Source organism: Salvelinus alpinus, chromosome 26 (genome assembly GCF_045679555.1).
Source record: "Salvelinus alpinus chromosome 26, SLU_Salpinus.1, whole genome shotgun sequence".
Lineage (NCBI taxonomy): Eukaryota > Metazoa > Chordata > Actinopteri > Salmoniformes > Salmonidae > Salvelinus > Salvelinus alpinus.
In genome coordinates, this window is record NC_092111.1 from 42,508,687 (window position 1) to 42,533,893 (window position 25,207).

At 44.5% G+C, this 25,207-nt stretch overlaps 1 protein-coding gene across 1 annotated transcript in view; it reads right to left on the reverse strand.

Annotated features, from left to right (window-relative positions):
* LOC139555338 (disks large-associated protein 3-like) overlaps positions 1 to 25,207 on the reverse strand; it is a 293,568-nt gene that overhangs the window by 103,188 nt on the left and 165,173 nt on the right. The window contains exon 3 of the mRNA XM_071369054.1: positions 17,689 to 17,805. The gene's annotated coding sequence lies outside the window, so the exon portion shown is untranslated. The remainder of the gene's footprint in view (positions 1 to 17,688; positions 17,806 to 25,207) is intronic.

Below are 25,207 nucleotides of genomic sequence, written 5' to 3' on the forward strand. Positions count from 1 at the left end.
ACACTGGCTTCCTGTTAAGGCAAGGGCTGATTTCAAGGTTTTACTGTTAACCTATAAAGCGTTACATGGGCTTGCTCCTACCTATCTTTCCGAGTTGGTCCTGCCGTACATACCAATACGTACGCTACGGTCACAAGACGCAGGCCTCCTAATTGTCCCTAGAATTTCTAAGCAAACAGCGGGAGGCAGGGCTTTCTCCTATAGATCTCCATTTTTATGGAACAGTCTGCCTACCCATGTGAGAGACGCAGACTCGGTCTCAACCTTTAAGTCTTTACTGAAGACTTATCTCTTCAGTAGGTCATATGGTTGAGTGTAGTCTGGCCCAGGAGTGTGAAGGTGAACGGAAAGGCTCTGGAGCAACGAACCGCCCTTGCTGTCTCTGCCAGGCCGGTTCCCCTCTCTCCACTGGGATTCTCTGCCTCTAACCCTGTTACAGGGGCTGAGTCACTGGCTTGCTGGTGCTCTTTCATGCCGTCCCTAGGAGGGGTGCGTCACTTGAGTGGGTTGAGTTACTGACGTGATCTTCCTGTCTGGGTTGGCGCCCCCCCCTTGGTTTGTGCTGTGGTGGAGACCTTTGTGGGTTATACTCGGCCTTGTCTCCGGATTGTAATGTTGGTGGTTGAGGATTTCCCTCTAGTGGTGCGGGGGCTGTGCTTTGGCAAAGTGGGTGGGGTTATATCCTTCCTGTTTGGCCCTGTCCGGGGGTTTCTTCGGATGGGGCCACAGTGTCTCCTGACCGCTCCTGTCTCAGCCTCCAGTATTTATGCTGCAGTAGTTTATGTGTCGGGGGGCTAGGGTCAGTTGGTTACCTGGAGTACTTCTCCTGTCTTATCCAGTGTCCTGTGTGAATTTAAGTATGCTCTCTCTAATTCTTTCGTTCTCTCTTTCTCTCTGAGAACCTGAGCCCTAGGACCATATGTCAGGACTACCGGGCATGATGACACCTTGCTGTCCCCAGTCCGCCTGGCCTTGCTGCTATTCCAGTTTCAACTGTTCTGCCTGCGGTTACGGAACCCCTACCTGTCCCAGACCTGCTGTTTTCAACTCTTAATGATCGGCTATGAAAAGCCAACTGAGATTTATTCCTGATTATTATTTGACCATGCTTGTCATTTATGAACATTTTGAAAATCTTGGCGCTCTCTAATTTTCTCCTTCTCTCTTTCTTTCTCTCGGAGGACCTGAGCCCTAGGACCATACGTCGGGACTACCGGCCGTGGTGACTCCTTGCTGTCCCCAGTCCGCCTGGCCTTGCTGCTATTCCAGTTTCAACTGTTCTGCCTGCGGTTATGGAACCCCTACCTGTCCCAGACCTGCTGTTTTCAACTCTTAATGATCGGCTATGAAAAGCCAACTGAGATTTATTCCTGATTATTATTTGACCATGCTTGTCATTTATGAACATTTTGAAAATCTTGGCTCTCTCTAATTTTCTCCTTCTCTCTTTCTTTCTCTCGGAGGACCTGGGCCCTAGGACCATGCGTCGGGACTGCCGCCCGTGGTGACTCCTTGCTGTCCCCAGTCCGCCTGGCCTTGCTGCTATTCCAGTTTCAGCTGTTCTGCCTGCGGTTATGGAACCCTCACCTGTCCCAGACCTGTTGTTTTTCAACTCTTGATGATCGGCTATGAAAAGCCAACTGAAAATTATTCATGATTATTATTTGACCATGCTTGTCACTTATGAACATTTTTGAACATCTTGGCATAGTTCTGATATAATCTCCACCCGGCACAGCCAGAAGAGGACTGGCCACCCCTCATAGCCTGGTTCCTCTCTAGGTTTCTTCCTAGGTTTTGGCCTTTCTAGGGAGTTTTTCCTAGCCACCGTGCTTCTACACCTGCATTACTAGCTGTTTGGGGTTTTAGGCTGGGTGTCTGTACAGCACTTCGAGATATTAGCTGATGTACGAAGGGCTATATAAAATAAAATTGAAATTGAATTGAATTGAATCTAATACTGAGTCTATCAGGGGGGTAGATTAAGCTAATAACATGTGATCTAATACTGACCCTAGAAACAGACATTCATATTTAATGGAATCTGACCATAGAAGAAGACATAAAGATGTAATAGAATCTAACTATAGAAGAAGACTTTCATATTTAATAGAATCTGACCATAGAAGAAGACATTAATATTTAATAGAAGCTGACCATAGAAGAAGGCATTCAGATGTGATGGAATCTGACCCTAGAAGAAGACATAAAGATGGGATAGAATCTAACCATAGAAGAAGACATTCAGATGTGATGGAATCTGACCATAGAAGAAGACATTCAGATGTGATGGAATCTGACCATAGAAGAAGACATTCAGATGTGATGGAATCTGACCATAGAAGAAGACATTCAGATGTGATGGAATCTGACCATAGAAGAAGACATAAAGATGGGATAGAATCTGACCATAGAAGAAGACATTCATATTTTATGGAATCTGACCATAGAAGAAGACATTCAGATGTGATGGAATCTGACCCTAGAAGAAGACATAAAGATGGGATAGAATCTAACCATAGAAGACATTCAGATGTGATGGAATCTGACCATAGAAGAAGACATTCAGATGTGATAGAATCGGACCATAGAAGAAGACATAAAGATGGGATAGAATCTAACCATAGAAGAAGACATTTAGATGTGATGGAATCTAACCATAGAAGAAGACATTCAGATGTGATGGAATCTGACCATAGAAGAAGACATTCAGATGTGATGGAATCTGACCATAGAAGAAGACATTCAGATGTGATGGAATCTGACCATAGAAGAAGACATTCAGATGTGATGGAATCTGACCATAGAAGAAGACATTCAGATGTGATGGAATCTGACCATAGAAGAAGACATTCAGATGTGATGGAATCTGACCATAGAAGAAGACATTCAGATGTGATAGAATCTGACCATAGAAGAAGACATTCAGATGTGATAGAATCTGACCATAGAAGAAGACATTCAGATGTGATGGAATCTGACCATAGAAGAAGACATTCAGATGTGATGGAATCTGACCATAGAAGAAGACATTCAGATGTAATAGAAACTGACCATAGAAGAAGACATTCAGATGTTATAGAAACTGACCATAGAAGAAGACATTCAGATGTGATGGAATCTGACTATAGAAGAAGACATTCAGATATGATAGAATGACCATAGAAGAAGACACTCCACCTATTTCAGTCCAAGTCTACCACTTTGGACACATAAACTGTAGACACACACAAACACACACACACACACACACACACACACACACACACACACACACACACACACACACACACACACACACACACACACACACACACACACACACACACACACACACACACACACACACACACACACACACACACACACACACATACATACACACACACACACACAATCATTAATGTAAATTGAAGTCTGTTGTCGTGGGGGAACACACTGGCCCCCAAGTCCCACGAGGCTATGGACTGTTGCTATGGTGATATATCATATCTGTCATAGCATTCATTTCTATAGTGGTAATTCTGTTCTGACTGACACCCGTCCACCTATCCATTTGTGTACCTAATCTATTCACATATCCATGAAATAAATACTGTACTTCCCAAATATGTAAGATACACGACAATAAAATCAGACAGAGGGCATTATGGCACAGTGTATCTACTGTGGAAGTCGGAAGTTAACATACACTTAGGTTGGAGTCATTAAAACTCGTTTTTCAACCACTTCACAAATTTCTTGTTAACAAACTATAGTTTTGGCAAGTCGGTAAGGACATCTACTTTGTTCATGACACAATACATTTTTCCAACAATTGTTTACAGACAGATTATTTCACTGTATCACAATTCCAGTGGGTCAGAAGTGTACATACACTAAATTGACTTTGCCTTTAAACAGCTTGGAATATTCTAGAAAATTATGTCATGGCTTTAGAAGCTTCTGATAGGCTAATTGATATCATTTGAGTCAGTTGGAGGTGTACCTGTGGATGTATTTCAAGGCCTACCTTCAAACTCAGTGCCTCTTTTGCTTGACATCATGGGAAAATCTAAAGAAATCAGCCAAGACCCCAGAAAAAAAATGGTAGACCTCAACAAGTCTGGTTTATCCTTGGAAGCAATTTCCAAACGCCTGAAGTTACCACGTTCATCTGTACAAACAATAGTACGTAAGTATAAACACCATGGAACCACGTAGCCGTCATACCGCTCAGGAAGGAGACACGTTCTGTCTCCTAGAGATGAACGTACTTTGGTGCGAAAAGTCCAAATCAATCCCAGAACAACAGCAAAGGACCTTGTGAAGATGCTTGAGGAAACAAAAGTACAAAAGTATCTGTATCAACAGTAAAACGAGTATCGACATAACCTGAAAGGCCGCTCAGCAAGGAAGAAGCCACTGCTCCAAAACCACCATAAAAAAAGCCAGACTACGGTTTGCAACTGTACATGGGGACAAATATCGTAATTTTTGTCCTCCGGTCTGATGAAAGAAAAATAGAACTGTTTGGCCATAATGGCCATCTGGATGCTTGGAAGCGGAAGAACACCATCCCAACTATGAAGCACGGGGGTGGCAGCATCATGTTGTCGGGGTACTTTGCTGCAGGACGGACTGGTGCACTTCACAAAATAGATGGCATCATGAGGGAGGAAAATTATGTGGCAGGTAGCCTAGTGGTTAGAGCATTGGACTAGTAACCAAAAGGTTGCAATATCGAATCCCTGAGCTGTTAAGGTAAAAATCCTATAGAACATTTGTGGGCAGAACTGAAAAAGCGTGTTTGAGCAAGGAGGCCTACAAACTTGACTCAGTTACTCCAGCTCTGTCAGGAGGAATGGGCCAAAATTCACCCAACTTATTATGGGAAGTTTGTGGAAGGCTACCTGAAACTTTTAACCCAAGTTATACAATTTAAAGGCAATGCTACCAAATACTAATTGAGTGTATGTAAACTTCTGACCCACTGGGAATGTGATGAAAAAAATAAAAGCTGAAATAAATCATTCTCTCTATTATTATTCTGACATTTCACATTCTTACAATAAAGTGGTGATCCTAACTGACCGAAAACAAGGAATTTTAACTTGGATTAAATGTCAGGAATTGTGAAAAACTGAGTTGAAATGTATTTGGCTAAGGTGTATGTAAACTTCCGACTTCAGCTGTATGTGTTCTCTTCCCCATTAAAGATATACTTCTCCTTAATGCAACCGCTGTGTCAGATTTCAAATAAAGCTTTACAGCGGAAGCGCACCATGGAATAATCTGAGTAAGACACAAAAACAAGCCATACAGATACCCGCCATGTTGTTGAGTCAACAGAAGTCAGAAATAGCATTATAAATATTCACTTACCTTTGATGATCTTCATCAGAATGCACTCCCAGGAATCTCAGTTCCACAATAAATGTTTCTTTTGTTCGATAAAGTCCATAATTTTTGTCCAAATACCTGCTTTTTGTTCGCGCGTTTAGTTCACAAATCCAAATTCACAAGGCGCGAGCACTAGGTCCAGACGAAAAGTCCAAAAAGTTTATTTACAGTTCGTAGAAACATGTCAAACGATGTATAGAATCATTCTTTAGGATGTTTTTATCATAAATCTTCAATAATGTTTCAACCAATTCCTTTGTCTTTAGAAATGAAAAGGAACAGAGCTCGCTCTCACGGCCGCATGCGTGACTTAGCTCATGGCATTCTGCCAGACCCCTGACTCAAACAGCTCTTATTCGCTCCCCCTTCACAGTAGAAGCCTGAAACAAGGTTCTAAAGACTGTTGACATCTAGTGGAAGCCTTAGGAAGTGCAATCGGACCAAATATACACTGTATCTTGGATAGGCAAAGACTTGAAAACCTACAAACCTCAGATTTCCCACTTCCTGGTTGGATTTCTTCTCAGCTTTTTGCCTGCCATATGAGTTCTGTAAAACTCACAAAAATCATTCAAACAGTTTTAGAAACTTCAGAGTGTTCTCTATCCAAATCTACTAATAAAATGCATATCTTAGCTTCTGGGCCTGAGTAGCAGAGATTTAACTCTGAGCATGCTTTTCATCCGAACGTGAAAATAGCGCCCCCAGCCATAAGAAGTTTTAAAGCTAGTCAGAGTATTATGGCAGATTGTATCTATGTGTTCTCTCCCCCATTAAAGCTAGTCAGAGTATTATGACAGACTGTATCTATGTGTTCTCTCCCCCATTAAAGCTAGTCAGAGAATTATGACAGACTGTATATATGTGTTCTCTCCCCCATTAAAGCTAGCCAGAGTATTATGACAGACTGTATATATGTGTTCTCTCCCCCATTAAAGCTAGCCAGAGTATTATGACAGACTGTATCTATGTGTTCTCTCCCCCATTAAAGCTAGTCAGAGAAGCAGAAGGAGAACTGTAGTGAAAACAGTAATTTAGTATAATTTAGAGCTCCCTGGATCGTACCCACTCTGTTAGTCTAACATACTCATTACAGTGTGTGCGTGTGTGTGTGTGTGTGTGTGTGTGTGTGTGTGTGTGTGTGTGTGTGTGTGTGTGTGTGTGTGTGTGTGTGTGTGTGTGTGTGTGTGTGTGTGTGTGTGTGTGTGTGTGTGTGTGTGTGTGTGTGTGTGTGTGTGTGTGTGTGTGTGCTGACTGTCTGTATGTGTGTCCCACTAGTGTGTATCTCACAGGTGTGTGTCTACATGCCTGCTTGTGTTTGTACGTCTCACTGTTTCCAGTCTCTCTGTATTCCTACTAACAGTCCACTCAGAAATAATGACAGCTGTTTTCTACCACTCATGTACCTGCTGTCTCTGAGTTTAACAGCTGTTTATAAACTATCATGTACCTGCTGTCTCTGAGTGTAACAGCTGTTTATAAACTATCATGTACCTGCTGTCTCTGAGTGTAACAGCTGTTTATAAACTCTCATGTACCCGCTGTCTCTGAGTTTAACAGCTGTTTATAAACTCTCATGTACCTGCTGTCTCTGAGTTTAACAGCTGTTTATAAACTATCATGTACCTGCTGTCTCTGAGTTTAACAGCTGTGTTCTACCTCTCATGTACCTGCTGTCTCTGAGTGTATCAGCTGTTTATAAACTCTCATGTACCCGCTGTCTCTGAGTTTAACAGCTGTTTATAAACTCTCATGTACCTGCTGTCTCTGAGTTTAACAGCTGTTTATAAACTCTCATGTACCTGCTGTCTCTGAGTTTAACAGCTGTTTATAAACTATCATGTACCCGCTGTCTCTGAGTTTAACAGCTGTTTATAAACTATCATGTACCTGCTGTCTCTGAGTTTAACAGCTGTGTTCTACCTCTCATGTACCTGCTGTCTCTGAGTTTAACAGCTGTTTATAAACTCTCATGTACCTGCTGTCTCTGAGTTTAACAGCTGTTTTCTACCTCTCATGTACCTGCTGTCTCTGAGTTTAACAGCTGTTTATAAACTCTCATGTACCTGCTGTCTCTGAGTTTAACAGCTGTGTTCTACCTCTCATGTACCTGCTGTCTCTGAGTGTATCAGCTGTTTTCTACCTCTCATGTACCTGCTGTCTCTGAGTGTATCAGCTGTTTTCTAACTCTCATGTACCTGCTGTCTCTGAGTTTAACAGCTGTTTATAAACTCTCATGTACCTGCTGTCTCTGAGTTTAACAGCTGTTTATAAACTCTCATGTACCTGCTGTCTCTGAGCGTAACAGCTGTTTATAAACTCTCATGTACCTGCTGTCTCTGAGTTTAACAGCTGTGTTCTACCTCTCATGTACCTGCTGTCTCTGAGTTTAACAGCTGTGTTCTACCTCTCATGTACCTGCTGTCTCTGAGTTTAACAGCTGTGTTCTACCTCTCATGTACCTGCTGTCTCTGAGTTTAACAGCTGTTTATAAACTCTCATGTACCTGCTGTCTCTGAGTTTTACAGCTGTGATCTATCTCTCATGTACCTGCTGTCTCTGAGTTTAACAGCTGTGATCTACCTCTCATGTACCTGCTGTCTCTGAGTTTAACAGCTGTGATCTACCTCTCATGTACCTGCTGTCTCTGAGTGCAATTCCATGTCAAGGGCCAAAATAAGCCCCGGAGAGAAGGGAAGGATTGATGGATGGATGGTTAAATAAATGGAGAGAGTGATGGATGGATGGATGGATGGAGAGATGGAGAGATTGATTATTGAAAAAAGAGATTGATGGATTAATAGATGGAGGGCAGCAGTGGTTTCAGCCAATTAGGGACTGAGAGGTGGAGAGAGAGAGATAGACAGAAAAATAAGGAGAGAAAGAAAGAAAGAGAGAGAAAACAGTGCTCACAGACAACAGTCAGGAGAGGAGAGGAAGACTGGGGTCAGAGTAGTAATACACGACAGAGAAGAAAGGGAGGAGAGAATAGAAGGAAGGGAGAGAGGAGAGGGAGGAGAGAGGAGAGGGAGGAGAGAGGAAAGGGAGGAGAGAGGAGAGAGAGAGGCGAGAGAGAGAGAGAGGAGAGAGAAAGTGATAGAGTAGAGGGAAGGGAGAGAGGCGAGGGAGGAGAAGGAGGAGAGAGAGAGGGAGGAGAGAGATGAGAGGGAGAAGAGAGGGAGGAGAGAGATGAGATGGAGAAGAGAGGGAGGAGAGAGAAAGTGATAGAGAGTAGAGGGAAGGGAGAGAGGTGAGGGAGGAGAAGGAGGAGAGGGAGAAGAGAGGGAGGAGAGAGATGAGATGGAGAAGAGAGGGAGGAGAGAGATGAGAGGGAGAAGAGAGGGAGGAGAAGGAGAGAGAAAGAAGAGACAGGGAGAGGGGGAGAGAGGAGCCAGAGAGGATAGGACGGGAGGGGAGAGAGGAGAGGGAGTAGAGAGAAGAGAGAGAGGATAGGGAGGAGAGAGGATAGGGAGGAGAGGGGGAGAGAGAAGAGAGAAAGGAGAGTGAGAGGAGAGGGAGGCAAGAGAGAAGAGAGACAGAGAGGCGAGAGACAAGAGAAAGAGAGGAGAGAGGAGAGAGAGGATAGAGGGAGGAGAGAGAGGAGAGGGAGGAGAGTTTTATTTATTATTATTTTTTTATTTATTTCACCTTTATTTAACCAGGTAGGCTAGTTGAGAACAAGTTCTCATTTGCAACTGCGACCTGGCCAAGATAAAGCATAGCAGTGTGAACAGACAACACAGAGTTACACATGGAGTAAACAATAAACAAGTCAATAACATGGTAGAAAAAAAGAGAATCTATATACAATGTGTGCAAAAGGCATGAGGTAGGCAATAAATCGAATAATTACAATTTAGCAGATTAACACTGGAGTGATAAATCATCAGATGATCATGTGCAAGAAGAGATACTGGTACTGGTGTGCAAAAGAGCAGAAAAGTAAATAAATAAAAGCAGTATGGGGGGTGAGGTAGGTAAATTGGGTGGGTAGTTTACAGATGGACTATGTACAGAGTGAGGAGAGAGAGGAGAGAGAGAGGAGAAAGAGGAGAGGGAGGATAGAGAGGAGAGGGAGGAGAGAGAGAGGAGAAAGAAAAGCAAAAGAGAAAGGAGAGAGAAAAGAGAGAGGAGAGAGAGAGGGAGGAGAAAGAGTGTATCTGCTATTTTCTACTCCTACTACTACCAGCTGTATTAGTACCAGCTGTACTAGTCAGAGGGCTAGGATGACTATCTCTTACAATGACTCTTTCATTCTTTCTTTCTTTCGCCTGGATTTCTCTCTGGACGGACGGAAACAATATTGAGAGAGAGAGAGAGAGAGAGAGAGAGAGAGAGAGAGAGAGAGAGAGTGAGAGAAAGAGTGAGAGAAAGAGAGAGAGCGTGTGAGCGTGAGAGAGGAGAGAAAGAGAGAGAAGGGATGGGGAGAACATCGAAATATGGCCAAAGAGGACAAATAAGCCAATATTTGATACAGCATGTTTCATTACAGCTGAGTGGATAGATGTAGAAATTATATTCCTACCTTCAATCTCTTCTTCTCTCTAAATTGGGTCGTGTTCAGTCGACACCGTACAGGAGAAACCTTTTGAAACCGACCATTAGTTACTACTAGGGGTGTATTCATTAGTGAACAGGAGAAACCTTTTGAAACAGACCATTAGTTACTACCAGGGATGTATTCATTAGTGAACAGGAGAAACCTTTTGAAACAGACCATTAGTTTCTTCCAGGGATGTATTCATTAGTGAACAGGAGAAACCTTTTGAAACAGACCATTAGTTACTACTAGGGGTGTATTCATTGGTGAACAGGAGAAACATTCAATAAAAACTAGAGGTTACAATTTCCCCAAAAATGTGCATTTCAACACCATAAATATTTTTACATTTAATCAAAACTAATGCAATTCTCATTTAAAAAAAATTCAACATTATACTCCTAAAATGCCCAAGCGGCACCAGGCAATCAGAGGTACCTCGAGAGCTAACCAAACCTGTTGTTATACGCTAACCAAACCTGTTGTTATACTTTAACAATGAAAATAGGTAGGTCGGAAGCTCGTGTAGCAGAACTTCGTAAACGAAAAGGCAGTCATTACTGGGGTGTCCCCATATCATAACCTCATAGGCAGGTAATCTAGTGGTTAGAGCATTAGTAACCAAAAGATGGCTAGATCAAATCCCCGAGCTGACAAGGTAAAAGTCTTTCATTCTGCCCCTGAACAAGGCAGTAACCCACTGTTCCTTGGTAGGCCATCATTGTAAATAAGAATTTGTTCTTAAAACTGACTTGCCTAGTTAACCTCTCTTGGCTAGGGGGCAGTATTTTGACATCTGGATGAAAAGCGTGCCCAAATTAAACTGCCTGTTACTCAGGCCCAGAAGCTAGGATATGCATATCATTTGGATAGAAAACACTCTAAAGTTGCTAAAACTGTTAAAATAATGTCTATGAGTATAACATAACTGATTTGGCAGGCGAAACCCCGAGGACAAACCATCCAGGGATTTTTTTTTTTTAGGTCATATGATTTTCCAATGCATTTCTATGGGATACCCTAATTTTCAGGAACCTGGTTGCAGTTCCTATGGCTTCCACTAGATGTCAACAGTCTTTAGAAATTGTTCTATGTTTTTCTTTTGAGAAATGAAGAAGTAGTCCTATTCATTGTAAGTGTCCCTCCAGGTGGACTCTACTGTTTTGATGCGCGTGAACCGGAGCTCAACGTTGTTTATATCAGAACCGGAGCTCAACGTTGTTTATATCAGAACCGGAGCTCAACGTTGTTTATATCAGAACCGGAGCTCAACGTTGTTTATATCAGAACCGGAGCTCAACGTTGTTTATATCAGAACCGGAGCTCAACGTTGTTTATATCAGAACCGGAGCTCAACGTTGTTTATATCAGAACCGGAGCTCAACGTTGTTTATATCAGAACCGGAGCTCAACGTTGTTTATATCAGAACCGGAGCTCAACGTTGTTTATATCAGAACCGGAGCTCAACGTTGTTTATATCAGAACCGGAGCTCAACGTTGTTTATATCAGAACCGGAGCTCAACGTTGTTTATATCAGAACCGGAGCTCAACGTTGTTTATATCAGAACCGGAGCTCAACGTTGTTTATATCAGAACCGGAGCTCAACGTTGTTTATATCAGAACCGGAGCTCAACGTTGTTTATATCAGAACCGGAGCTCAACGTTGTTTATATCAGAACCGGAGCTCAACGTTGTTTATATCAGAACCGGAGCTCAACGTTGTTTATATCAGAACCGGAGCTCAACGTTGTTTATATCAGAACCGGAGCTCAACGTTGTTTATATCAGAACCGGAGCTCAACGTTGTTTATATCAGAACCGGAGCTCAACGTTGTTTATATCAGAACCGGAGCTCAACGTTGTTTATATCAGAACCGGAGCTCAACGTTGTTTATATCAGAACCGGAGCTCAACGTTGTTTATATCAGAACCGGAGCTCAACGTTGTTTATATCAGAACCGGAGCTCAACGTTGTTTATATCAGAACCGGAGCTCAACGTTGTTTATATCAGAACCGGAGCTCAACGTTGTTTATATCAGAACCGGAGCTCAACGTTGTTTATATCAGAACCGGAGCTCAACGTTGTTTATATCAGAACCGGAGCTCAACGTTGTTTATATCAGAACCGGAGCTCAACGTTGTTTATATCAGAACCGGAGCTCAACGTTGTTTATATCAGAACCGGAGCTCAACGTTGTTTATATCAGAACCGGAGCTCAACGTTGTTTATATCAGAACCGGAGCTCAACGTTGTTTATATCAGAACCGGAGCTCAACGTTGTTTATATCAGAACCGGAGCTCAACGTTGTTTATATCAGAACCGGAGCTCAACGTTGTTTATATCAGAACCGGAGCTCAACGTTGTTTATATCAGAACCGGAGCTCAACGTTGTTTATATCAGAACCGGAGCTCAACGTTGTTTATATCAGAACCGGAGCTCAACGTTGTTTATATCAGAACCGGAGCTCAACGTTGTTTATATCAGAACCGGAGCTCAACGTTGTTTATATCAGAACCGGAGCTCAACGTTGTTTATATCAGAACCGGAGCTCAACGTTGTTTATATCAGAACCGGAGCTCAACGTTGTTTATATCAGAACCGGAGCTCAACGTTGTTTATATCAGAACCGGAGCTCAACGTTGTTTATATCAGAACCGGAGCTCAACGTTGTTTATATCAGAACCGGAGCTCAACGTTGTTTATATCAGAACCGGAGCTCAACGTTGTTTATATCAGAACCGGAGCTCAACGTTGTTTATATCAGAACCGGAGCTCAACGTTGTTTATATCAGAACCGGAGCTCAACGTTGTTTATATCAGAACCGGAGCTCAACGTTGTTTATATCAGAACCGGAGCTCAACGTTGTTTATATCAGAACCGGAGCTCAACGTTGTTTATATCAGAACCGGAGCTCAACGTTGTTTATATCAGAACCGGAGCTCAACGTTGTTTATATCAGAACCGGAGCTCAACGTTGTTTATATCAGAACCGGAGCTCAACGTTGTTTATATCAGAACCGGAGCTCAACGTTGTTTATATCCGGTATTAGAAACAGTTTATTCCGTCTGAAATTTTATTGATTATTTACGTTTTAGAGTACCTGAGGTTGGATTAGGACGTTTTTTGAAATGTTTGGACCAAGTTTACAGGTAAATTATTAGATACTTTGTAGTCGTGTTGGGCGAGTTGAAACCGATGTATTTCTGAATCAAACGCTGCAAATAAATTGACATTTTTGGGACATAAAGAAGGACCTTATCGAACAAAAGGACCATTTGTGATGTTTCTGGGACCTTTTGGAGCGCCAACAGAAGAAGGTCTTCAAAGGTAAGGCATTTATTATATCGCTATTTCTGACTTTTGTCGCGCATATATACAGTGGGGAGAACAAGTATTTGATACACTGCCGATTTTGGAGGTTTTCCTACTTACAAAGCATGTAGAGGTCTGTAATTTTTATCATAGGTACACTTCAACTATGAGAGACGGAATCTAAAACAAAAATCCAGAAAATCACATTGTATGATTTTTAAGTAATTCATTTGCATTTTATTGCATGACATAAGTATTTGATACATCAGAAAAGCAGAACTTAATATTTGGTACAGAAACCTTTGTTTGCAATTACAGAGATCATACGTTTCCTGTAGTTCTTGACTAGGTTTGCACACACTGCAGCAGGGATTTTGGCCCACTCCTCCCTACAGATCTTCTCCAGATCCTTCAGGTTTCGGGGCTGTCGCTGGGCAATACGGACGTTCAGCTCCCTCCAAAGATTTTCTATTGGGTTCAGGTCTGGAGACTGGCTAGGCCACTCCAGGACCTTGAGATGCTTCTTACGGAGCCACTCCTTAGTTGCCATGGCTTTGTGCTTCGTGTCGTTGTCATGCTGGAAGACCCAGCCACGACCCATCTTCAATGCTCTTACTGAGGGAAGGAGGTTGTTGGCCAAGATCTCGCGATACATGGCCCCATCCATCCTCCCCTCAATACGGTGCAGTCGTCCTGTCCCCTTTGCAGAAAAGCATCCCCAAAGAATGATCTTTCCACCTTCATGCTTCACGGTTGGGATGGTGTTCTTGGGGTTGTACTCATACTTCTTCTTCCTCCAAACACGGTGAGTGGAGTTAGACCAAAAAGCTCTATTTTTGTCTCATCAGACCACATGACCTTCTCCCATTCCTCCTCTGGATCATCCAGATGGTCATTGGCAAACTTCAGACAGGCCTGGACATGCGCTGGCTTGAGCAGGGGGACCTTGCGTGCGCTGCAGGATTTTAATCCATGACGGCGTAGTGTGTTACTAATGGTTTTCTTTGAGACTGTGGTCCCAGCTCTCTTCAGGTCATTGACCAGGTCCTGCCGTGTAGTTCTGGGCTGATCCCTCACCTTCCTCATGATCATTGATGCCCCAAGAGGTGAAATCTTGCATGGAGCCCCAGACCGAGGGTGATTGACCGTCATCTTGAACTTCTTCCATTTTCTAATAATTGCGCCAACAGTTGTTTCCTTCTCACCAAGCTGCTTGCCTATTGTCCTGTAGCCCATCCCAGCCTTGTGCAGGTCTACAATTTTATCCCTGATGTCCTTACACAGCTCTCTGGTCTTGGCCATTGTGGAGAGGTTGGAATCTGTTTGATTGAGTGTGTGGACAGGTGTCTTTTATACAGGTAACGAGTTCAAACAGGTGCAGTTAATACAGGTAATGAGTGGAGAACAGGAGGGCTTCTTAAAGAAAAACTAACAGGTCTGTGAGAGCCGGAATTCTTACTGGTTGGTAGGTGATCAAATACTTATGTCATGCAATAAAATGCAAATTAATTATTTAAAAATCATACAATGTGATTTTCTGGATTTTTGTTTTAGATTCCGTCTCTCACAGTTGAAGTGTACCTATGATAAAAATTACAGACCTCTACATGCTTTGTAAGTAGGAAAACCTGCAAAATCGGCAGTGTATCAAATACTTGTTCTCCCCACTGTATATATATATATATATACAGTTGAAGTCGTCCTTGGGAGATATTTCCAAATGCCTGAAGGTACCACGTTCATCTGTACAAACAATAGTACGCAAGTATAAACACCATGGGACCACGTAGCCGTCATACCGCTTAGGAAGGAGACGCGTTCTGTCTCCTGGAGATGAACGTACTTTGGTGAGAAAAGTACAAATCAATCCCAGAACAACAGTAGATGAGTGTACACCCCCCCCCCCCCCACACACACACACACACACACACACACACACACACACACACACACACACACACACACACACACACACACACACACACACACACACACACACACACACCCACACCCACACCCACACCCACACCCACACACACACACACATATATACCCACACACACACACAAAGCATCTCCTCTTCAAGTTCTCGTGTGGCTCAGTTGGTAGAGCATGGCGCTTGCAACGCCAGGGTTGTGGGTTCATTCCCCACGGGGGGACCAGGATGAATATGTATGAACTTTCCAATTTGTAAGTCGCTCTGGATAAGAGCGTCTGCTAAATGACTTAAATGTAAATGTAAGTTCTCTGGTGTCCACATCAACAACAAACTAACATGGTCCAAGCACACCAAGACAGTTGTGAAGAGTGCATGACAAAACCTATTCCCCCTCAGGAGACTGAAAAGATTTGTTATGGGTCCTCAGATCCTCAAAAGGTTCTACAACTGCACCATCGAGAGCATCCTGACTGGTTGCATCACTGCCTGGTACGGCAACTGCTCGGCCTCCGACCGCAAGGCACTACAGAGGGTAGTGGGTACGGTCCAGTACATCAATGGGGCCAAGCTTCCTGCCATCCAGGGACCTCTATACCAGGCAGTGTCAGAGGAAGACCCTACAAATTGTCAAAGACTCCAGCCACCCTAGTCATAGACTGTTCTCTCTGGTACCGCAGGGCAAGCGATACCGGAGCACCAAGTCTAGGTCCAAGAGGCTTCTAAACAGCTTCTACCCTCAAGCCATAAGACTACTGAACATCTAGTCAAATGGCTACCCAGACTATTTACTATTTGCATTGTCCCTCCCCTCTCCACACCACTCTCTGTTGTCATAGTAACTTTATTTACCTCTACGCACATTGACTCTGTATATATTGTTATTATACTGCTGCTCTTTAATTACTTGTTACTTTTATCTCTTATTCTTATCCGTAGATTTTGAAACTGCATTGTTGGTTAATTAAGGGCTCGTAAGTCAGTATTTCACTGTGAGGTCTACTACACCTGTTGTATTCAGTATTTCACTGTGAGGTCTACTACACCTGTTGTATTCAGTATTTCACTGTAAGGTCTACTACACCTGTTGTATTCAGCATTTCACTGTGAGGTCTACTACACCTGTTGTATTCAGCATTTCACTGTAAGGTCTACTACACCTGTTGTATTCAGCATTTCACTGTAAGGTCTACTACACCTGTTGTATTCAGCATTTCACTGTAAGGTCTACTACACCTGTTGTATTCAGCATTTCACTGTAAGGTCTACTACACCTGTTGTATTCAGCATTTCACTGTAAGGTCTACTACACCTGTTGTATTCAGCATTTCACTGTGAGGTCTACTACACCTGTTGTATTCAGCATTTCACTGTAAGGTCTACTACACCTGTTGTATTCAGCATTTCACTGTAAGGTCTACTACACCTGTTGTATTCAGCATTTCACTGTAAGGTCTACACCTGTTGAATTCAGCATTTCACTGTAAGGTCTACACCTGTTGTATTCGGCGCATGTGACATTTGATTTGATTTGATCTCTACTGCCTGCTGTTTAACTAACAATGCAGAGAGGAGAGAGACTACTGCTGTTCATTACATTATAGATAGAACACGTATATATATCAATAGAGAGAGAGACAGAGAGAGAGAGAGAGAGAGAGAGAGAGAGAGAGAGAGAGAGAGAGAGAGAGAGAGAGAGAGAGAGAGAGAGAGAGAGAGAGAGAGAGAGAGAGAGAGAGAGAGATTAATATTGTTGTTGTAGCTGTTATTAATGGTAATCCCATGTCCACTACTACTATTATTATTGCTGTTAATCCCACCATTTATTTATATATAAATATATATATATTTTGTGTATATATATACATATATATTTTATTTAAATTTTTCGATATGTATACTTTGACAATGTAAGTAATAATAACTTGCCATGTCAATAAAGTCAATTGAATTGAGAATTGAGAATTGAGAGAACAAGCCCATGTGTATATCAATAGACTAGTGCTGTTAATTTCATTCATTATTCTGTTCCTTCTCTTTACCTCCTTGAGGATAATAGAGCTGTTTCACTCTTTCTCTCCCCTGTCTCTGATGTGTGTGAGAGGCAGACAAGAATACAAGGCTTTCATGTTGTCCTCTGCTTAAACTCAGTCAACCAATCAGATCAGAGAGAGGGGGAGAGAGAGAGAAATAGAGAGAGAGAGAATGAGAAAGAGAGAGAGAGAGAGGCTTTGGGCATCCGTTTTCTTTTCTCCTTCTCCCCTGTTTCTCAGAGGTGTTACGCTTCTGACATGGGGTAATCCAGGAATGGTTCCTCAGGGAACTTTTGTTCCACAAGGGGACAGATTTAAAAAGCGCACACATGTCACCTACAGGATTAAAGTGTGTAAAGTGGATCCAAGTGAGAGATTCCTGAGAGAGTAGATTAGTCAGTGTGTGTGTCTGAGTGGAATATACAAACACAGAAAGCCCCTGAAGGAGAAACGTGTGAATTATTATCTGTACTTACAACACTCTCATCAGGAAATGGGTCTCCATGTCTGCAGATAGGAAAGGACTTTTCACAAACACACAGTCCACTGACTGATCCCCTAGTCCACTGTAGCGCTCACACACTGTCAGGAATCTGCATTCAGAGAGGGAGAGAGAGAGAGGGAGGGAGAGAGAGAGAGAGAGAGAGAGAGAGAGAGAGAGAGAGAGAGAGAGAGAGAGAGAGAGAGAGACAGAGAGAGAGAGAGAGAGAGAGAGAGAGAGAGAGAGAGAGAGAGAGAGAGAGAGAGAGAGAGAGAGAGAGAGAGAGAGAGAGAGAGAGAGAGAGAGAGAGAGAGAGAGAGAGAGAGAGAGAGAGAGAGAGAGAGAGAGAGAGAGAGAGAGAGAGAGAGTCGGAGTAAAAGAGAGACAAATACAGAGACAGAGAGTGGGAGAGAGAGAGAAAATACAAAGCCATCACCTACAGAGAGATGAACCTGGAGAAGAGTCCCCTAAGCAAGCTGGTCCTGGGGCTCTGTTCACAAACACAAACAGACCCCACAGAGCCCCAGGACAGCAGACACAATTAGACCCAACCAAATCATGAGAAAACAAAAAGATAATGACTTGACACATTGGAAAGAATTTACAAAAAAACTGAGTAAACTAGAATGCTATTTGGCCCAAAACAGAGAGTACACAGTGGCAGAATACCTGACCACTGATACTGACCCAAAATTAAGGAAAGCTTTGACTATGTACAGACTCAGTGAGCATAGCCTTGCTATTGAGAAAGGCCGCCGTAGGCATATCTGGCTCTCAAGAGAAGACAGGCTATGTGCACACTGCCCACAAAATCATGTGGAAACTGAGCTGCACTTCCTAACCTCCTGCCCAATGTATGACCATATTAGAGACACATATTTCCCTCAGATTACACAGATCCACAAAGAATTCGAAAACAAACCCAATTTTGATAAACTCCCATATCTACTGGGTGAAATACCACAGTGTGCATCACAGCAGCAAGATTTGTGACCTGTTGCCACAAGAAAAGGTCAACCAGTGAAGAACAAACACCATTGTAAATACAACCTATATTTATGTTTATTTATTTTCCTTTTGTACTTTAACTATTTGTACATCATTACAACACTATATATAGACATAATATGACATTTGAAATGTCTTTATTCTTTTGGAACTTTTGTGAGTGTAATGGTTACTGTTCATTTTTTATTGTTTATTTCATTTTGTATATTACCTATTTCACTTGCTTTGACAATTTTAACATATGTTTCCCATGCCAATAAAGCCCCTTGAATTGAATTGAATTGATAGAGAGGGAGAAAGAGGGGAAGACAGAGAGAGAGAGAAAGAGGGGAGGACAGAGAGAGAGAGAAAGAGGGGAGGACAGAGAGAGAGAGAAATAGGGGAGGACAGAGAGAGAGAGAAAGAGGGGAGGACAGAGAGAGAGAGCAAGAGGGGAGGACAGAGAGAGAGAGAAAGAGGGGAAGACAGAGAGAGAGAGAAAGAGTGGAGGACAGAGAAAGAGAGAAAGAGGGGAGGACAGAGAGAGAGAGAAATAGGGGAGGACAGAGAGAGAGAGAAAGAGGGGAGGACAGAGCGAGAGAGAAAGAGGGGAGGACAGAGAGAGAGAGCAAGAGGGGAGGACAGAGAGAGAGAGAAAGAGGGGAAGACAGAGAGAGAGAGAAAGAGGGGAGGACAGAGAGAGAGAGAAAGAGGGGAGGACAGAGAGAGAGAGAAATAGGGGAGGACAGAGAGAGAGAGAAAGAGGGGAGGACAGAGAGAGAGAGCAAGAGGGGAGGACAGAGAGAGAGAGAAAGAGGGGAAGACAGAGAGAGAGAGAAAGAGTGGAGGACAGAGAAAGAGAGAAAGAGGGGAGGACAGAGAGAGAGAGAAATAGGGGAGGACAGAGAGAGAGAGAAAGAGGGGAGGACAGAGCGAGAGAGAAAGAGGGGAGGACAGAGAGAGAGAGCAAGAGGGGAGGACAGAGAGAGAGAGAAAGAGGGGAAGACAGAGAGAGAGAGAAAGAGTGGAGGACAGAGAAAGAGAGAAAGAGGGGAGGACAGAGAGAGAGAGAAAGAGGGGAGGACAGAGAGAGAGAGAAAGAGGGGAGGACAGAGAGAGAGAGCAAGAGGGGAGGACAGAGAGAGAGAGAAAGAGGGGAGGACAGAGAGAGAGAGAAAGAGGGGAAGACAGAGAGAGAGAGAAAGAGTGGAGGACAGAGAAAGAGAGAAAGAGGGGAGGACAGAGAGAGAGAGAAAGAGGGGAGGACAGAGAGAGAGAGAAAGAGGGGAGGACAGAGAGAGAGAGCAAGAGGGGAGGACAGAGAGAGAGAGAAAGAGGGGAGGACAGAGAGAGAGAGAGGGGAGAACAGAGAGAGAGAGAGAAAGAGGGGAGGACAGAGAAAGAGAGAAAGAGGGGAGGACAGAGAGAGAGAAAGAGGGGAGAACAGAGAGAGAGAGAAAGAGGGGAGGACAGAGATAGAAAATGAGGGGAGAACAGAGAGAGAAGAAACAGAGAGAAATAGGGGAGGATAGAGATAGCGAGCGAGACAGAGAGAGAGAGGTCACGATCAGATGAGCTCCTGCATTTTTCAGCATTTTCAGAGAGAGAGAGAGGGGAGGACAGAGAGAGAGAAAGAGGGGAGGACAGAGAGAGAGAGAAAGAGGGGAGGACAGAGAGAGAGAAAGAGGGAGGACAGAGAGAGAAAAAAAGGGGAGAACAGAGAGAGAAGAAAAAGAGAGAAATAGGGGAGGACAGAGAGAGAGAGAGAGTGAGAGGGGAGGACAGAGAGAGAGAAAGAGGGGAGGACAGAGACAGAGAAAGAGGGGAGGACAGAGAGAGAGAGAAAGAGGGGAGGACAGAGAGAGAGAAAGAGGGGAGAACAGAGAGAGAGAGAAAGAGGGGAGGACAGAGATAGAGAGAAAGAGGGGAGGACAGAGATAGAGAGAGAAAGAGGGGAGGACAGAGAGAGAGAGAAAGAGGGGAGGACAGAGATATAGAGAAATAGGGGAGGACAGAGAGAGAGAGAGAGAAAGAGAGAGAGAGAGAGAGAGAGAGAGAGAGGGGAGGACAAAGAGAGAGAAAGAGGGGAGGACAGAGAGAGAGAAAGAGGGGAGGACAGAGAGAGAGAGAGAGAGAGAGAGAGAGAGAGAGAGAGAGAGAGAGAGAGAGAGAGAGAGAGAGGGGAGGACAGAGAGAGAGAGAGAGAGCGAGTAAAGAGGAGAGGACCACATTTTCTGAACCCCTCCCCTCTTCTACCTCTGACTGATAAGTCCTTTATTGAGTGTAGTTTCTATGATATGTGAATGTCCTTCCTCTCTCTCTGAAGGTGAGCGTATTAACTGTAAGTCTCTGTGGATAGAAGCGTCTGCTAAATGACTCGGAGGTCAACGTAAACAGAGCATTATTGAACTTTTGTCTCGAGGCCTGAGATCGATACAGCTGCTGTGTCAGTAATGTAGGTCAGCTGTGACAAACTGTCAACGTGTACACTGATCAACATGGACACAAACGGATGTGCGCGCACACACACACACACACACTGATCAGCCATGTTTGCTTACTGACCCATAGAGTACATGCACGGACACACACACACACACACACACACACACACACACACACACACACACACACACACACACACACACACAGAATAACACGCTAAGATTTTTCACTCAGTTCTTTCAACACTGGACCTTTCCTTTTCTGTCTCTGTGAGATGACAAAATGACAGACTCAGTTCAACATGAACTGTTAGTTCTCCTATCCTGATGCCCTGGTCAGTCCCTGCACCAGGGATTTAAACTTCCTCTACTACATACAGGAGGCCAGCCCTGCACCAGGGATTTCAAACTTAATCTACCACATACAGGAGGCCAGCCCTGCACCACGGATTTAAACTTAATCTACCACATACAGGAGGTATGTAATACCTCTGTCTGTTAGGTTTATGTCCTCTTGTTTGTATATTTCTGTTTTTTTATTTGTTTTGTTAATTTTTAAATACAAATAGCACCCAAGCTAACATGCTAGCTACTTCCAGATACAAATGAGAGAACATCTCACTGAACATTATAACCCCAGAGCTGGTTAGACTGTTTTCATGGTATCCAGAATGTTGCTGGCTGTGCTGCTGGCAACAGTTTAATTACACTTTATTTACCAACGTTTACTGACACCGGCCATATTCAGCGGATGTTGAGCGCTCGTAAATTCATCAGTTGTTCTGCGCTCTGACACACTCAGACGAGAGTGCTCTGAAATCGGAGTAGATGGCCAGACTAAATTGACGAACGCACCCGAAATGGTTACCTGCATAGTGGAGTATTTTGTTAAGACATGTACCTAGCTAGCTAGCTAAACAATGAACCAATCACAACTCACGATGTTACTACGCTGCAGTTGTTGCAATGACATTCTATTGAGCAACACTGGGGTCCCACAAGGGTGCGTGCTCAGCCCCCTCCTGTACTCCCTGTTCACCCACAAGGGTGTGTGCTCAGCCCCCTCCTGTACTCCCTGTTCACCCACAAGGGTGTGTGCTCAGCCCCCTCCTGTACTCCCTGTTCACCCACAAGGGTGTGTGCTCAGCCCCCTCCTGTACTCCCTGTTCACCCACAAGGGTGTGTGCTCAGCCCCCTCCTGTACTCCGTGGCCATGCACGCCTCTAACTCAATCATCAAGTTTGTAGACGACACAACAGTAGACGACACAACAGTCTCTCTGTATCTCCCTTCATCCCTCCTCTGTCTCTCCCTTCATCCCTCCTCTGGCTCTCCCTTCATCCCTCCTCTGTCTCTCCCTTCATCCCTCCTCTGTCTCTCCCTTCATCCCTCCTCTGTCTCTCCCTTCATCCCTCCTCTGTATCTCCCTTCATCCCTCCTCTGTCTCTCCCTTCATCCCTCTTCTGTCTCTTTCTTCATCCCTCTTCTGTATCTCCCTTCATCCCTCCTGTCTCTCCCCTGATCCCTCCTCTGTCTCTCCCTTCATCACTCCTCTGTCTCTCCCTTCATCCCCCCTCTGTCTCTCCCTTCATCCCCCCTCTGTCTCTCCCTTCATCCCTCCTCTGTCTCTCCCTTCATCCCTCCTCTGTATCTCCCTTCATCCCTCCTCTGTCTCTCCCTTCATCCCCCCTCTGTCTCTCCCTTCATCCCCCCTCTGTCTCTCCCTTCATCCCTCCTTTGTCTCTCCCTTCATCCCTCCTCTGTTTCTCCCTTCATCCCTCCTCTGTCTCTCCCTTCATCCCTCCTCTGTCTCTCCCTTTATCCCTCCTCTGTCTCTCCCTTCATCCCTCCTCTGTCTCTCCCTTCATCCCTCCTCTGTATCTCCCTTCATCCTTCCTCTGTCTCTCCCTTCATCCCTCCTCTGTCTCTCCCTCTGCTTGTCTTCTCATATCACTATCTCTTCCCCATTCCATGCTTCTGATTGTTCTGTCCCACTTCCTCTGTCATCTCTTCACTGCATTCAGACAGTCAAGACAGAACATTCCTAACTCACCTGACAGCCAGTCATATTTCATACCTGCCCTGCCTCCTTTTCTCTCTCTCACTGGCTCAACGCTCTAACCACTAGGCTACCTGCTCTAACCACCAGGCTACCTGCTCTAACCACTAGGCTACCTGCTCTAACCACTAGGCTACCTGCTCTAACCACTAGGCTACCTGCTCCAACCACTAGGCTACCTGCTCTAACCACTAGGCTACCTGCTCTAACCACTAGGCTACCTGCTCTAACCACTAGGCTACCTGCTCTAACCACTAGGCTACCTGCTCTAACCACTAGGCTACCTGCCGCCCCAAATGAGATGGACCTACTTGTCACATCCTCCCATCGCCATCCCATCGGCTGGTTGTCAGGGCCAACATATTGGTGAGTCGCAGTAAGCGTGGCGACCAGATGCCTGTCAATCTAATGTCTCCATGACGGCATGTGGATGACAGGGAGGTGACCCTGTCTTGAACTTCGGAAATACAACACATCAGGGGGGAGGAGAGAATATTGGGGGAGAGGAGAGAATACTGGGGGAGAGGAGAGAATACTGGGGGAGAGGGGAGACTACTGGGGGAGAGGTGAGAATATTGGGGAGAGGGGAGACTACTAGGGGAGAGGGGAGACTACCGGGGGAGAGGTGAGAATACTGGGGGAGAAGGGAGACTACTGGGGGAGAGGAGATGAGAGACTACTGGGGAAGAGGAGAGACAACTGGGGGAGAGGAGAGAGCAGAGAAAAGAGAGGAGAAGAGAGACTAATGGGGGAGAGGAGAAACTACTGAGGAGAGGAGAGACTACTGGGGAAGAGGAGAGAGCAGAGAAAATAGAGGAGAGGAGAGACTACTGGGGGAGAGGAGAGACTACTGAGGAGAGACTACTGGAGGAGAGGAGAGAATACTGAGGGAGAGGAGAGACCACAGGAGGAGAGGAGAGGAGAAACTACTGGGGGAGAGGAGAGACGTCTGGGGGAGAGGAGAGACTTCTGGGGAGAGGAGAGGAGAGACGTCTGGGGGAGAGGAGAGATGGAGGAGTGGACGGAGCGAGGAAGAGAAACAGGAATTTGAATAGGAGAAGAGAGAAGAGGAACACACACACACACACACACACACACACACACACACACACACACACACACACACACACACACACACACACACACACACACACACACACACACACACACACACACACACACACACACACACACACACACACACACACACACACACAGACACACACACACACACACACACACACACACACACACACACACACACACACACACACACACACACACACACACACACACACACACACACACACACACACACACACACACACACACACACACACACACACACACACACACACACACACACACACACAGCATGCCACTGGCCCCATAGCGGTAATGTAATCATGGTGTCAGTAACACATTACGGTCCATTAGACAGACACACTGACGATTCACTAATTAGAGCTAATGAATGACGCACACTGAATGAATGCAACTGATTTAATTTGATTTCTACTCCTGTGTGTGTGTGTGTGTGTGTGTGTGTGTGTGTGTGTGTGTGTGTGTGTGTGTGTGTGTGTGTGTGTGTGTGTGTGTGTGTGTGTGTGTGTGTGTGTGTGTGTGTGTGTGTGTTGGGAGAGAGAGAGGGTAGACAGGGCTCAGACCAGACAGTGGTAATAAACAGCATGTCCATTAGTATCAGACGATAATCTAATCTGACACTGTAATCTGACACTGGAGATGAGATTAAACCCCTAGCCTAACCATCACACACGGAACCAAGGGATCGCCAACCTGAACAAAGACATTTACACAAACTTACTATTGTTGCTAATCCCAAATGAACACCCAGCTCCTACCTCCTAGCTAAAAGGCTTCATGTAAGTCATTCTGGCATCAACCAAGCCTAGCAGATGAGCAATCTATTAACTTCACTAGGGTAGGGGGCACTATTTTCACTTCCGTATGAAAAGCGTGCCCAAAGTATACTGCCTGCTACTCAGGCCCAGAAGCTAGGATAT